At 41.0% G+C, this 15,001-nt stretch overlaps 2 non-coding genes across 2 annotated transcripts; one reads left to right on the plus strand and one right to left on the minus strand.

The window, feature by feature from the left end:
* Window positions 1-6,810: 6,810 nt before the first annotated feature.
* TRNAA-UGC (transfer RNA alanine (anticodon UGC)) lies at window positions 6,811-6,883 on the minus strand. The gene has a single exon. It is a non-coding gene; the product is annotated as a tRNA-Ala (tRNA).
* Window positions 6,884-10,876: 3,993 nt separating this feature from the next.
* Window positions 10,877-10,949, plus strand: TRNAK-UUU (transfer RNA lysine (anticodon UUU)). The gene has a single exon. It is a non-coding gene; the product is annotated as a tRNA-Lys (tRNA).
* The last annotated feature ends 4,052 nt before the right edge of the window (window positions 10,950-15,001 follow it).

The following is a 15,001-nucleotide window of genomic DNA, read 5'->3' on the forward strand; positions in this document are numbered from 1 at the left end:
AGGGATCCTGGCTAGCGTCAGACAAGGTCCCCCCACACAATACAGAAGGCTATGGATAAGGCATATCCCTCGCGCATGCGCAGCAAGAAGGCGCAGATGCCTAGACAAATAAAGGCCTCACTGAGTCTAATAAGGACAACACACACACCATTAGCAAGCGCACCCGTGCCTCAACATCAATAGAGTATTCGGTGGAACCGGCGAACCATGCATTCGGCCCGCTGAGAAAAGGGCTATATTGCCATCTCAGCCCAGTGGGAGGCTCCTACCCCACCATGCGTTCCTTTGGGGAGGGTGTGAAGCATGGAAAACAAAGCAAAGAATAGACAATGCAACATAGAACCTGCTAAAAGAAGCAAGATTATTCCTTTTGATTAACCACAGTGAACTGTGCAACGACGCTTCGCTTCTAGAAAGCGGCCTAGCACACACCTACGAGCTGTAATTAAATAGGCCCTTGCTCCTGTAGGGAAGGGATGTGATTTAAGACACGACGTTTAGTTGCGTGCTCCGATCGGCAAATGATCACCGGAGTATAGCACAGGATCGCTTTTCCTTGTAATAAAGTCAACATGTCGACAAGGTAAACCCAATGGGCTCCCCTCAGGAGGTCTGGTCGTAAGATCAGATACCGTCCAGTGGGCAGAAGACGATATGAAAAGATTTAGCTTACCTTCAAGAGAGGTAAGATAGGCAACAATTTGCCGACCAAAGTGTTGACTCGAATCCTGGATAACAAAACACTATTGCCGGGCCACTTCCATTAACCACACAAGAGTAGAGGTAGTCGGGACTGTGAGTAGTACTAAGTAAATATGAGTCAATCGCGAAGTTACGGCTAGTGGGAGAAGGGAAAGAATTTTCCTTTCGTGCGTGCCCCGCCCCAAAAGAAGAGAAAAGAAAGATGTTACAAGTGGGCTAGGGAAAAGCGAATTAGAAACAGGCAAATGCGTAACTTGCGAAGTAACATTATGTGTGTCCATCAGTGACTTGCCGAGGCCAGCCCAACCGTCACTTTTTTTTGCTGCTTAAGCCGTATGCAAGGAAACTTGCATGTGCAGTTCAAAGAGGGGGGAAAGCTTGAAAGATCCTATCCTTCCTGATTATACCATTAGTGGTAACTTCGCTTTCTGGTTAGGAAGCGTCTCTGTCTTCTTTACTTCATATCACTCTTTTCGTTTACTTTTCTTAACATTTCTAGCACCAACCAATTCATTCGAGCGAGACATCTTATGATGCCACGATGCGCCTATTCTTATGGCCATCCCCTTGATCCTTCTGGCTTTCGGAAGCATTTTTGTAGGATACTTAGCCAAAGTGTGACCTGTTAGCCCATAAGTCAATCCCGTGACGAAACGGCTGTTGCTCACCTAGCATGAACCAAGCAAAGTGAACAATAATTGAGGATTGGATGCGAGCGAAACTCCCGCCAATGGCTGAGATGTTCAGTCGACTCTTTTCCCTTTGTAGGAGGTCTGGCAGCCTCTGAGTCACAGATAAGCAAAAAGGAAGAGAGAAAAGAGGCCCCGACGAACCTTCATAAGTGAACAAGTGTAAGCTTTGCCGCCCAACAGTATCCAGTACTGACTACATCGAGGGACAGGCCCAGTGAGCAAAGGGCAAAAACAAAGGGTACAAGCAATGTCAGTTTTCGGCCTTGCATCGAACATCCAATGGACCATGGACTAATAAACAGCCACTGCATGAAAAGACTATGTCCAAGAGACCGCCCCACAAGGTACATCTTGCGCCTATGGGCCACTATAACTGTTCAATACACTTGAAACTGGAGTACCCGAATAAGGTTCCCTTGCGGTGGGCTGCCAAGCTACAAGCCCTACGGGAGCAGGATTCTCCGAAAAGCAAAAGCCCTAACAAATAAAGGCTAGGGATATGCCCATTTGGAGATTTAGGATCTCGATGGTCAATGGAAAGAGAAATGGACTATAAGTATATTTTACATAGATAATACTTAAACAATACCTTAATGGAAACAAATCCCCTGGCCCAAAGCTAAGGCAGTTGTAGACCTAGAATTTACCAACAAGCTTCTTGCCCCAACGAACGAGATGAACAAAATGTATGTTCTTTAATCTAGGCAACTCATACAAAATGTACACACAAGATTATAGTAATACGAGTCACACAGGGTAACCAAAAAACAAACACCCCAGACCTCGACAATGGGGTAAGTGGTGACCTTAGGGTTGCAAGGAATAGAGACGGCAAGAGAAGGTCTCCTGTTGGGTAGAAAGGCTATAGTACTCATTTGTTGAATATAGATACTAAAGCCTGAGAAAGAGAAAAGCGACTGCTTCGCACCTTTATCTTTTATTTGTTTTGCCAACCACTAAACTAACAGGTGGAGGTGAGGTGAACCCTGCGCTGCGGAGTTGAGCACACGAATAAAGGTTCAATGGGAACGCAAGTCCTCGAAAGCACATTACATAAGGGAGGGCGGGGAACTGGAGAGGGCCCTGAAGGTTCCCTTACTCGTCTCGTAAAGCCGGCCAACAAAATAACTTCCATTCCAACAAAGAATACTTGACAACAAAAAGACTTATAGGGCCAAAGGCTCCCGGGGCTATGCTAGGAAAAACTGCACAACCCCTTCTTTCTTTTTACTTTCTTTTTTCAGTTGAAAAGTAATCGCCGAACTGAATAGTTGAATGGCTAGCTAAGAGCACATAAAAGTACGACAGAAGCTTAGTAAAATGTAAAGCGTTTAAAATCAATCAACGAAACTACAAACAACAAAAAAAAAGCTTTGCAAACGCAAACAAAGGCCAGAAGCCTTTGTGGCCCAAAGAAAAATTGTTTAGGTAATCTATCTCCAGCTATACATATATTTAGAGATTGCCTTATATATCCGTATAGAATTGTTTTTTGAAACAAAGACTTAATAAAAGGCAACCTCAGCTCCTATGCAGGCATTGTCATATTGAAAATCCCTTTTTGAACCTTCGTTTGTAAAGCCAATAAAGATCTTCGATTCTGGGAGAAGCCGTATGAGGCGGGTAGAAGCTTCACGTACGGTTTTGAAGCCGGGCCTTTCTAGCAGCAATGGGGTGGCCTAGGGACCGATATGATGATTGGTTTAGGTACTAATTTTTGGGCCAATTCCCTTTCAATGCTACCCAAAAATGATATTCTTGCTGAATTTGAGTTTGCTACTCTAATCACTATCAAACTAGTACCTATTACGTTTAGCATCTTAGGGGCTCTTACGACGTATAATGTAAATCTTTTTGCAAACGAATTACTTTTTGCTTTTAAAACCAATACTTTCGGTAATAGACTTTATTGCTTCTTGAATAAGCGCCGGTTCTTTGATAAAGTTTTCAACGACTTTATAGTGAGATCGTTTTTGTATTTTGGATACGAAGTCTCATTTAAAGCCTTAGACAAGGGTGCTATTGAGATCTCAGGTCCTTATGGGATTTCGTATACATTCCGGAAATTCGCTAAGTAAATAAGTTAACTTTAAAGTGGATTTGTTGTGCGAGGAGTATGTCATGACTTGTTAGCCCTAAGCTCCGTGGTGGGTAAACGGTAAACTCGACTCTACGAGCCCAAAAAGCGACAATAGGGACGTAAAGGCCAGAGTTAATGTAGTGCTAGCAAGAACGTGAGTTAATAAGCCTCGGACTCCTTTTTTTTGTCCACAAGGCATGTTAAAATGAATAAAGGCATGGTAGGCGTATTTAACAAAGGTCGCGGTATGTTAGGTTTCGCTAAATCAGCGAAAATTGCAGCCCCCTGCCTTTCCTTGATAATATGGAATCACGCTGCCATCACTATACATACGGTAAAAGGTTTGAAAGGCAAAATAGCTAGAGCACATGAAAAAAACAATCTCAGCAAGAGCCATACGTAACGACTACTAGTGCTCTTAAGGCTCTGGGATCTCCTGTAAACCCCCATACGATATATGACGGATATTAAGGGAAGCAGTAATGGGGACTATTTCGAAAGTGCGTGCTGCAGAGAGCCAGATAAGGGGAGATCTCCACGTCTGGTTTGGAGGGCAGTGGTATCTTGACCCTACTATCATTATGCCTTCGTTATGTTACCTGGATTAACTTTATTTGCGACTTTTTTTTGTATGTGGGATTTTTGCTTTTTTTGGGTGGATAATCGATCGTATCTTATTTTCATAGTTTGTAGTTTCCTTTTATAGATACAGATATAGACTTTCTTTTTTTTATTATAAAACAGAACTTGAAAATACAAACTAACGTTGGGGGAAGGTCCGATCCCTTCCCTTCCCGGAGGTATGGCTGAGCGGCTTAAGGCATTGGTTTGCTAAATCAACATACAATACATTGTATCATGGGTTCGAATCCCATTTCCTCCTACACTTTTCCTTGATGATTATGCTGAAGTACAGTACGGAATCAAAAATTACAAGACGCTCTTTCCCTATGATATGATGGCCAGGCCGTTACCTGAGCACTCTTCCCGCCGATCTTACCATGGTAAGAATGTAACTGTGTCGTTGCCTCTGTTCCGTAACAATGAACAGCAAAAATAGACAATCAAAGGAAAAAGTGCAGTGGTCACCCCATTTGCCATCCCTTCAAAATGGCAAACCAAACGACACATAAGTCTACTTTGATAACTGTAACGGTAGCCGCTACCTTTACCTTATCAACGCTTTTTTGTTTTATTAACGCAAGCAAGCAAGCAATTCTATTTTTGCTTTCGTTTGCTTTCTCTCTTTTTAGAAAAGCAGCAAAAACAACAAGCTATAGTAGCGCTACAGCAGCTATAAAAGTAACCCAATCCCAGTCCTTCACGTTAAGCGGTCTCCTTTTCATGCTTTAGATAGCATAGCATCTCAGTCTCCTGCATTTATGTTATGGCCCTCGATTTCCCTAGCAGAAAGGGAACCCAACCCTTTAGTCTCTTTTTACCCGTATATAGTGGACCTAAAAGCATGAAGCCTTACTACGAGCCCTTCAGACATGTATGCAGCAAGTCTTTCTAAAGGATCTCTAAACACAGACGCCGATTTATGAAGATCTTGCATTGCTAGCTCTGCAACCTCCATCTTTTCTTCCAATAACGCAGCAGCACATGTGATAAGAAGATTCTTCACACGACTGCCAAGATTCAATGCTTTCAACAAATGCTCAAAGGAAAAAGAACCATGCTTTAAAGCTGTTACTGCACTTATTTCCATCTTGGTTTCTTCTGGAGCTACTGAATCATGCACGAGCTCCTTTATATTATATGCTGTTGTTTTTTAGTCAAATGATGGAAACACCCAACCATACCCGTAATGATAAAGACAAATGCCAACACGTAAGCCACTATTATTGCAATCAGAGCTCCTAATTGGCGCAAGTGGTGCAAGGACAAGCTATCTATGAAGGTATGGGATGTAGTATGGTGCAATGTCTGCATAGAAACGCTAAGGTTGCATCTCTGCTCTCGAAGTTTAGAATTTTGCTTATCCTTAAGGGGTGAACTCTTCTCATGGTAAGCACTGAACCCAAGCCATACTCTGTGCATAGATCTTCATGCAGATGCTTGAAAAACGCAGGAATACTCCCTTTCCTGTGAACACATTTGCACTAAGGTCAAGGACCTCTAAGCTACTGGAGTTGGCAAGGGATGCAGGAAATGGCCCTGTAAAGTTGTTAAAGCTCAATACAAGCTACTGAAGTTGGCAAGGGATGCAGGAAATGGCCCTCTAAAGTTGTTGAAGCTCAATACAAGCTTACGCTTGAAAAAAAGAGAAAGGTTACTACACAGTCGATAAAGTAAGCCAACCGTAGGGACTAAACAAAAAGGTGTCACTTAGATAGTTATTCAGCTAAAGAGGTGCTCTCTCTTTCCTTTTGCAGGGACTAAACAAAAAGGCGTCACTTAGCTAGTTAGCCAAAGAGGTGCTTTTTTGTATATATACAAGAGATTAATTATGTTCTTATCTAACGTCGTCGTGTGTTTAAAAAAATTGAAATCAGCGGGTTTCTTTCTTCATTAAGCTCAAGTGGTGTGGTAAAATAGGACTAGGTGTTTCTTGGTTAGGTGCATTTTCGTTATGATTGTAAGCTTTACATAGATTCAAGGCTTTCCTTTCATTCTCACTTGCCTTTTTCATATCTTGTTCACAGCTCGATGGCCGTACTAAGAATATAGTAAACATGCGCCTCGATCAGGCGTGGCTAGGATGGCTCGTTGGTTCTTCCAACGTGCGTGCGTTTCCTTAGGGTCTTGGTTTCACTTGTCTTCATCCCGCATTCGCATGAGTCAGTTTGAGTGAAGGGCTGCTTTGGTTCCGCACGCTAATGCGTTGTTGAGTACCCTTTTTTATTGGCCTTCCGCCGTAGGTTATCAATCTACCCTTGGTACGGAAATGGGATTACTGCAGGAAAGGAAAGGGAAGGAAAGGAAAGGAATTACTTCCACCAAGGAATGATCAATAACTTCCATTCAAGCTGTTTACGTACCTGCGGATGATCTGACTGACCCAGCTCCCGCTACGACGTTTGCACATTTAGATGCTACAACTGCGCTTTCAAGAGGCTTAGCAGCAAAAGGTATCTATTCGGCCGTGGATCCGTTGGATTCGACGTCAACTATTCTGCAGCCTTGGAGTGTGGGTGAGAAGCATTACAAGACGGCATAAAGGGTTAAGCAGACTTTGCAGCGTTACAAAGAACTTTAAGATATTATAGCTATTCTCGGATTGGACGAGTTATCCGAGGAGGACTGTTTGATGGTAGCTAGAGCACGAAAAAGAGAGCGTTTTTTCTCTTTTTTCTTTTGGATTTCTATTTAATATGCTAATCTGTATACGAATGGAGACGATCGGACTTGAACCGATAACTCCATGCTTGCAAAACATGCGTTCTACCGATTGAACTACGCCCCCGTCCTCGTTTCATGTGCAACACGTATCATGTGGGCAAACAAAACACAAGAGAGCTATTGCTCATACGTGCGTGCCTATAGCCTTTTTTCTACAGAGTTTAGACTTTATCCAAGACACGGCCCCATTTCATCACACTGTCAATGAAAGAGGCTAAATGTCATAAAGTAAAGATGTGTCATTGGCAGCAAGCAGTAATAGTTCACGAATCTTTTCTTGGTCCACCATTTTGATTGTATCGGCGTTAGGGAGGGGATAAGCCGTCTTGTCTTCTCGGAAGGGAAGCCTTGAGGCCAAAAGCGAAGCGAAAAGAAAAAGGTTATGGATACAAGAGATGAAAAACCGCAATCTTGGATACAAAAAACAAAAAAAGTTTGAAAGATGAAATTTCAAAAGCCACCAACGGATAGTTATGGCTTCTTTTTTTCGCACTTAGATTTTTGGATAGATGCCCTTATACAGGAATACATCCGAGAAGAAGCGCTTGATAAACAAGAATTGCTTATCCAAAGATTCACAGTTCTTATAAAAGTCACAGTTGCTAGTGGCCCCGCTTTTCCTAGTTACTTATGAAATGGCACGTTGTCTATGTATTCGAGTGGTCTCATTGAATCTCTTCGGGGGTCTGCCCCCTGCCCCCATATACATCTTAATGATAATAGAAGCGTCGAAGGCCGATGCGTCGAGTAAAATCCAGGCTAGGGGAATCGCACAAGTAAGCGAAAGAGACACGGCACCGAGTTTATCTCAAAGATTGTTTATCAACAGTAACATGGTTGGGTATTCATAACTTTTTCTTGTGTGAAACCACTTGCTCTGCTTTAGGTCGCTTCATAACTTAAGTGGTTCGTACATAGCACGAGGCTTAATAAATAGAATAGGGTTTTCTTTTGTAAAGCGTTTAAAATCAACGAGACTACAAACAAAGAAAAACAAAGAAAGAAAAAGAAAGCAAGCTGTAAGCAAAGAAAAAGAAAGGAGAAACACTTTCCGTAGAGTTCTATGGGTCGATAGGACCCTACGTAAACCACCGCGAAATCATATATTATAATGCAAAAAAAGAGGGAAAACAAAAAAAACAAATAAAATCACTATCACTAAAAAGTGAAAGAAAGCTAGGATGGTGAAAACCAGTGAAAGGGCATGAAAGGTAATTGAGCTCTCCGGTGCTATCGCTTCTGCGGCTGTCTTACGAACCAATCGGATAGATTGGTTATCCACCTCAACTCAAAAAACCCGTACATCTTAAATATGCCAATTATGCTACTTTTTTGTGAGTTAGGATAAGGTTAAATCTTTAACCGTTCCATTCCAAGGATTAGTTAAAACGTTGATTTTGCTTACCTTTTCTTACAAGCGTCCTTTTGTAATTAATAATAATTCTTAAAAAACAAAAATAAAGACCGGTTCGTAAAAAAGAGCCATCTTTACACCTTCCACTTTGTATGTCTAAAGGAAATGACTGTGAAAATGACAATAACCAAAACTATTATCACAACAGAAATGTAAGTAAACAATAATTCAAAGAAAAAAAAGAATGGGAGGGAAGCAATTTTCAATCCTCCATTACCTGCGACAGCAACGGGGACGGGTTGATTGGCAACAATCTTGCTTGCGACCTGTAAATTAGCGTTATAACAACGATAACAGCAACGGCCTATTATGGCTTTGACTCTTTTTATTGTCATTTTTCTTCTTAAGGCTTTGAGCATGGTTGTTTGGCTTAGTTTTTGTATGTTTTGTTTTGTTTATTACAAACATGGGTTACATAGAATAGAATGCAGGGTAGTTTGGGAACCACATCTATAGTATAAAAAACTTATCTTTTGTCTTGACCCAGATCTACTGGTCTGGGGCTAAGGCCCTAAATTGGTTAAGAAACTCTACCAAATGTTTTGGTTATCCAACGACACCCAACGTAAATGGTAGGGTAGGTAGGCTTTTGTTGTCTTTGCCTACAGCTTGCTTTTTTTGCTAGCTAACCGCTTTACTTAGGCATGAGCTTTTTTGCGTGCTAGCATAACTATGCTATAGAAACAACCTTATAAAAATGCGCTAAAAAAAAGGAAAAACTTCATTTGTAAGAGACAAGACGCGTCATCTCCTAGGTAGGTAAGATAACAACCTTTTTAGTTAGGTGTTGCGTTAGCTCTTGCCTAAAAGATCTTAAAAAGGTGCTTATTCTACCATGTCTCAGTTGGTTGGGATATATGGTTTCAGCTCTGGGCATTAGTGCTTATTGATCTATCCTATTCCACCTTATAACACACGCCTATTTTAAAGCTTTGTTGTTTGTTTTGTTTTTAAGTTTCTTTTTCTAATAAAATGTATTTTTAAACAATTATAAGGTTTAAAAACACTTAAATTGGGGTTAAAAGTATATTTAGAGTAATACGTTTTAGTAAGATGCAAGGAATAGCTATGGTTAGAGTAATACGTTTTAGTAAGATGCAGGGAATAGCTATAGATTTGTGTTGGAGGGTAAATGGGCCATAAATCAATACGATCGTAATAGTAATTGCAGTGTTTAAACTGCATAATATAAGAAGCTTTTGGGATAAAAGAAGATCAAATCATGGTTAATAGTAATTATTTTATAAGTTTCCACTATTTATTCTCTAGTAGAAAGAGCAACAAGCCATTTATTCTCTAGCTGAATGAGATATCTAGCAATTTATTCTCTAACCGAATGAGATATCTGGCAATTTATTCTCTAACCGAATGAGATATCAGGCAATAAAGTCTCTAGCCGAATGAGATATCAGGCAATAAAGTCTCTAGCCGAATGAGATACGACCATGTTTCACATTTAAATTAAGTAGCCGTAAAAAGTTAAATTAAGAGTGATGTGGTTGTCAAGCTAGAAAATCTCTAGCCGAATGAGATGTCATGCCACAAAAAGCCCAGGCAGAAAGGGTGAAGCCGTCAAAACATGAAAATGTTTTATTCCCATTAAGAGGAACACAAGTGCTATAGTGCTTTTAAACAAAGAACTTGAAGCAAAACTCCATTGCCTTGCGTCTTCTCGAGCCAAAAACAATCCAACCTCCTGATGTGATGAAACAGCTGCTTTTGCTTCTTTTTCAGGAATAGAAGAGAAAGAGAAGGAAAGAAAGGCAAAAAACAAAGGCAAGATGATAGAGGAGATCTAGAATTTGCCTAAAGCCGGACCCCAGAGGGGAAGCAATACTGTCCGGTCCTTACAGACGGTGTTGGCATAGAGCAGTTAAGTTAAAGCTTTAGTTCCTAGGTGCATAAGTATATAAATAAACGTATGAGTTATTATACTTGCATAACCTCCGGGTCTGCACCAAATACTCCAATCATAATAGATATAATTTGGCTTATAGAGGGATAAGCTAGCATACGTTTCATGTTTGCTTATTTGAGTAACGGCAATTTTGTTTTTTAATATTATGTTAGAAGTGGCCAATAATCCTACTACCATATGCCACTTGTTAGGGAAATGTAGGAAAATTAAGCCAAAGAATCACTTAAGGAGCTGCTACTTTAGAAGTAACAAAAAAAAAAGCAACGACTGGTGTAGGAGAGTCAGAGTCGAAAAGGAGATTTTCAATCTTTCCGCTCATTTAGAACCGTGCATGAAATTAAAACTTTACACGGTGTTTTAGTTATTTTCTCCGGATGCAAGACTTGAACTTGCGACCCATGGATTAACAGTCCACTGCTCTACCGACTGAGCTAATCCGAAACAAGAATGGGGACCCCGCTACGTAGTTATTATAAAACATTACTAAGCCATTGTTGAAATTTTGGCTATTGTATTGGCAAAATTGTTGTTTCAGTATTAATGGTTGACATGAAGCAAATGAGGCTAAGGAATCTTGGTGATAGTTACCTAGATAACATTCGTTTATGTATACTACTATAATGCCATCGTGATATGCTCAAGCCAGAGTTGTTCTTTTTTGTTTAATTACTACATAGAAATCTATTTCATTGCTAATTAATAGCAATAATAATGCAATAACATTTGGGTGCATAGCTCAGTTGGTAGAGCATTGGGCTTTTAATCTAATGGTCGCAGGTTCAAGTCCTGTTACACCCAGACTTGAGACTTATAGTAATGTAATGATTATGTTTGTTTGTGTGCAACAAAGATCACTCTGCTTCGGCCTGGTTGTGTTAAAGGGGCCATCTATAGTGGCTAGGTTGTGCAGTTAAATTGCCCCTTGCATCCACTTGTAGCCTTAACATCATCCATTTGAAAGCGCGCTTGCTAAACTGCCGTCGACCGGAGGGGAAAGCTGGCTTGCTTGCTTTCCTTAGTGATAGATAGAGGAATCATTGGGCCTGACCTCGTAGTCGTAGTGCTATTGTTGGTTCCCCTTCTGCGCCATACCGAGCCAATCACAACGCGTTGTAATGGTATAGTGGAATAATCTTTAAAATGCAAGGCAAAATCATAAACTTTGAAAAACGACAGAAAAGAAGAAAAAACACCCAATCCTTGGGCTGTGCTTGAGGGTTCGAAAAGGAAGTATTTCCCTCTGGAATTGGCGTATCGTAAACTGGAGGGACTTTTTGTAAAGGGAACTGCACTAGTTTTTATGCCATCATACTTGTCTTTACCTGGTTCTTTAGATTTAAGCAAGTCACCTATTCTTAGTTGTGCGGGCATCCGGGTTTTTAATTGCAGTTTTATATGAAATTCACTTTTTATGCCCAAACTATACCATTCTTTCTCTAAGGCGTGACCCTTCGAGCTTGAATGGACCCAATTGGCCTCTAGATCCTTATTGATTCAATCTACGATTCTTTCTTTTTTTGATTTGGGATTATTGTCTTTATTTCATAGTAAAGACTTAAATTATAAGTTTATGGTTAAACTTTTCACGCAAGCGAAGCAAAATGAACTTTAAAGCGAATAGATTAAATAAAGGATGGCGTTGTCGAAAGGTAAGACAAAGATTCTTGCCGTTCTTTTTTGACAATTTCTTTTCGCTACTTCGAAATTAACCGCAAGGGCAGAGCAAAGCGATCTTGAAGGCCCACAGTCCTTGCCTATTAGCGTAATATGGGTAAGGTTACCGGATCATTGATTGTCTAACCTTTGCATCGTTTCATTTCGTAGCCAAAGAGGCCTAGGATTATTGATTGTGATTGCAGTGCCTGGCACGAATGGGCAAAAAAGCGGGCTCTATCCGCGAGTCGGCGCTCACTAACGAGGCCTTGTGCTCAACAGGGCCACTGGGCTGTGGGGCAAGGGACGGCCCAACCAAGCGTAAGGTTACGGACTGAAGTAAACTTGTTAGCCGGCTCCCGTTGTGCCTGGCCCTGTACTACACATCCTTTTCATTTCTGCATACATTGTCACCTATCCTGTTTGCGGCTTCGATGAACCGCAGATTCAATCCACAGCAGCCATTCCATCTACGCAGAGTTTCAAGCCCGTAGACGTTAGCCAACGCTCATTTTTCGGATCAAAAAGGCTGAATCTCGGCTTAATCACCACCTTTCGGGATTCTTTGAAGTGAGTTCAAAGGCTTGGATAGGCCATTTGGTTTATGTAGCTATTCCCGAAGCGAAGGGCGGACATGCTAGATGGAACGACTTATTAACTACCGCTTCGCATCCCCAGGGATTAGGACCGTTTTTTTCGGGTCAGTGGAGCGTTTATGCACAAAATCCCGACTCCAACACTCATTCGTTCAATAGCACTGTGCGGGGTGGAAACAGCTATTCTAACTTTTTTAAGTTAGCATTTGCAGACTCAAAGTTTGTGGTTAACTGATATTGCTTATCACTACTTGGCAATAGCCGTTGTGTTTGTAATTGCTGGCCAGTAGTACAAGACTAACAAAGGTATTGGATATAGCATGAAGGAAATTTTAGATGCTTCTATTTCCCCAGGAGGCAGGTTGGGACGTGGACACAAGGGACTTTACGATACGATGAAGAATTCCCTTCACTTTCAATTGGGACTCGCTTTAGCTGTTTTGAAGGTCATCACTTCCCTCGTCGCGCAATATATGTATTTCCTACCCGCTTATGCTTTCATAGCACAGGATTTTACAACCCAAGCCGCGCGCGCTATATACACATCACTAATACATTGTCGGGTTTATTATGGCAAAAGCTAAAACGGAGCCATCTGTTTTTTCAGAGATTACGATTTTAAGCAAAATAGAGATAATGTCTTAGCAAGAATGCTAGAGCACAAAGAAGCAATAATATCTTACTTAAGTTAGGCTAGCTTCTTTTTGGGGTTTCATACGTTAGGTCTTTCTGTTTACAACGACGTCATATTGGCTTTTTCTTTAGGACTCCGGAAAAACAGATTCTAATTGAACCTGTATTTGCTCAGTGGATCCAATTGGCTCATAGTAAAGCTTCGTATGGTTTTGACGTGCTTTTATCTTCAAAGATAGTCCGGCAAGTAATGTAATGCCAGTCGGAGCTTGTGGTTACCTGGTTGGTTAGATGCTGTTAACAGCAACAACAATTCATTATTTTTAACGATTGGTCTTGGGGATTTTTTAGTGAACTATGCCATTGCTTCAGGCTTATACACAACTACGTTAATTTTGATAAAAGGACGGATAAAAAAGAATTTGATTACGGCTTTCCGTTACTGTGTCTTTAAAATTCCTCGTATTCTAGGCACTCTCTATAACCCTTCCCTACTACGATTGCACAATACGATAACTTTTAGGATTGTTAGGTGCCTGCCTTTCAAGAGCTACAGCAACCTAGTTGCAATTGATGCGGTGAGCTCGACTAGTGCTTTTCTAACGCTATTGCCGGCCCTACTGTTAATGCGCGAGATAATTACTTTGGGGTTCATTGAGCTGGAAATCCCCACCGACATATGCAATGCAACGAGTCAATTTAATCGAAGCAGAGCTTCACTCAGTTTAAGAGCAGCTCCCTTCAGTCCAAAGCAAGGCTTAATAAATGCATTGAAAATGGGCGGTTTTATTCAATTTAATCGAAGCAGAGCTTCCTTCAATCTAATAGGAGCTCCCTTTGGTCCAAAGTAAGGCTTTAACTCTCCTTTGGGGTTCTATAAAGCAGTATACTATTACCCCTACTATGCAGTATTTACTACTTAGGGCTATTCAAGGATTGTCAACATGGGAGGCTAAGGCAGGGTGTCCCATCCTACGTAGAGCCATGTATCACACTGGTAAGATTAGTATCGTCTATTATCGGATTAAGACCCTCCATAATGGCAGGGTAATGTAAGAAAGCCTCTTTATCTTTGGCAGCCTGTAGAGATTTTTCTATATATTCCATGCTTTCATTTGCCTGCAAGCCACATAATAAAAATGCAGAGCCAGTGGCTTAGTTAATCTCACTAGAATTGCACTTAGTGATGAGTCATCAATAATGTGGCCATTGTCTGCAGTGGTGTGTACATTGCACGGTCTACTGCTGGTCTGTAAGTTGGTGATAGGGCCGCTGTACGCCTGGCCCAGGCTTAAAGCATTTATGCTTGCTGATACCACATTTAAAAGGGATAGCATCTGACACATAAGAAAAATTGAGGCTTTGGCTTTTTAACAGAAAATCGATTTAATGGCAAAGACTTTCAAGGCTCGATAGAACAGGCTGCTATAAGACTGGAAGCCCAACCTACTTAACTCAGGGGTTAGAGTATCGTTTTCATATGGCGAGAGTCATTGGTTCAAATCCAATAGTAGGTAACACTTCTTAGATATCGCGATTACTAGACTAAATCGGTATTAAATCGGTACCTAATATAATAAGAGAAGTTTCACTGTATACAAGACATGTTGCACGCATAGCACCGTAATATGTACGTAGAATATAGGATTTTTGCGTGCGCTAGATCAAAAAGGGCTAAACGGTGGTTGAATCTTATAATTTGGCTTTAGCTTTGTTGTTGTTGTTTCTAATGTAGCTGTTGTTGTATAGGGTGTCTTAACAGTATCTCTGTCATCGTAAAGTTCTATTTGCTACAAAACGAATCACTCTCTTCTTCTTGGGGAGTGTTCACCTGGTCCAGCAAGCGCATGCCATGGATGGGCATAGTGATTAGTTTTCCTCTAAGCGATCTTAGGCGATGTCCTTGTCATAGCCGATAGTAGGGTCACTTAGCCATATGCTTAAGCGTCTAGCATTGGCTCGGCGAAG

This window comes from Adiantum capillus-veneris, chromosome 11 (genome assembly GCF_014529385.1).
Source record: "Adiantum capillus-veneris isolate H3 chromosome 11, ASM1452938v2, whole genome shotgun sequence".
Lineage (NCBI taxonomy): Eukaryota > Viridiplantae > Streptophyta > Polypodiopsida > Polypodiales > Pteridaceae > Adiantum > Adiantum capillus-veneris.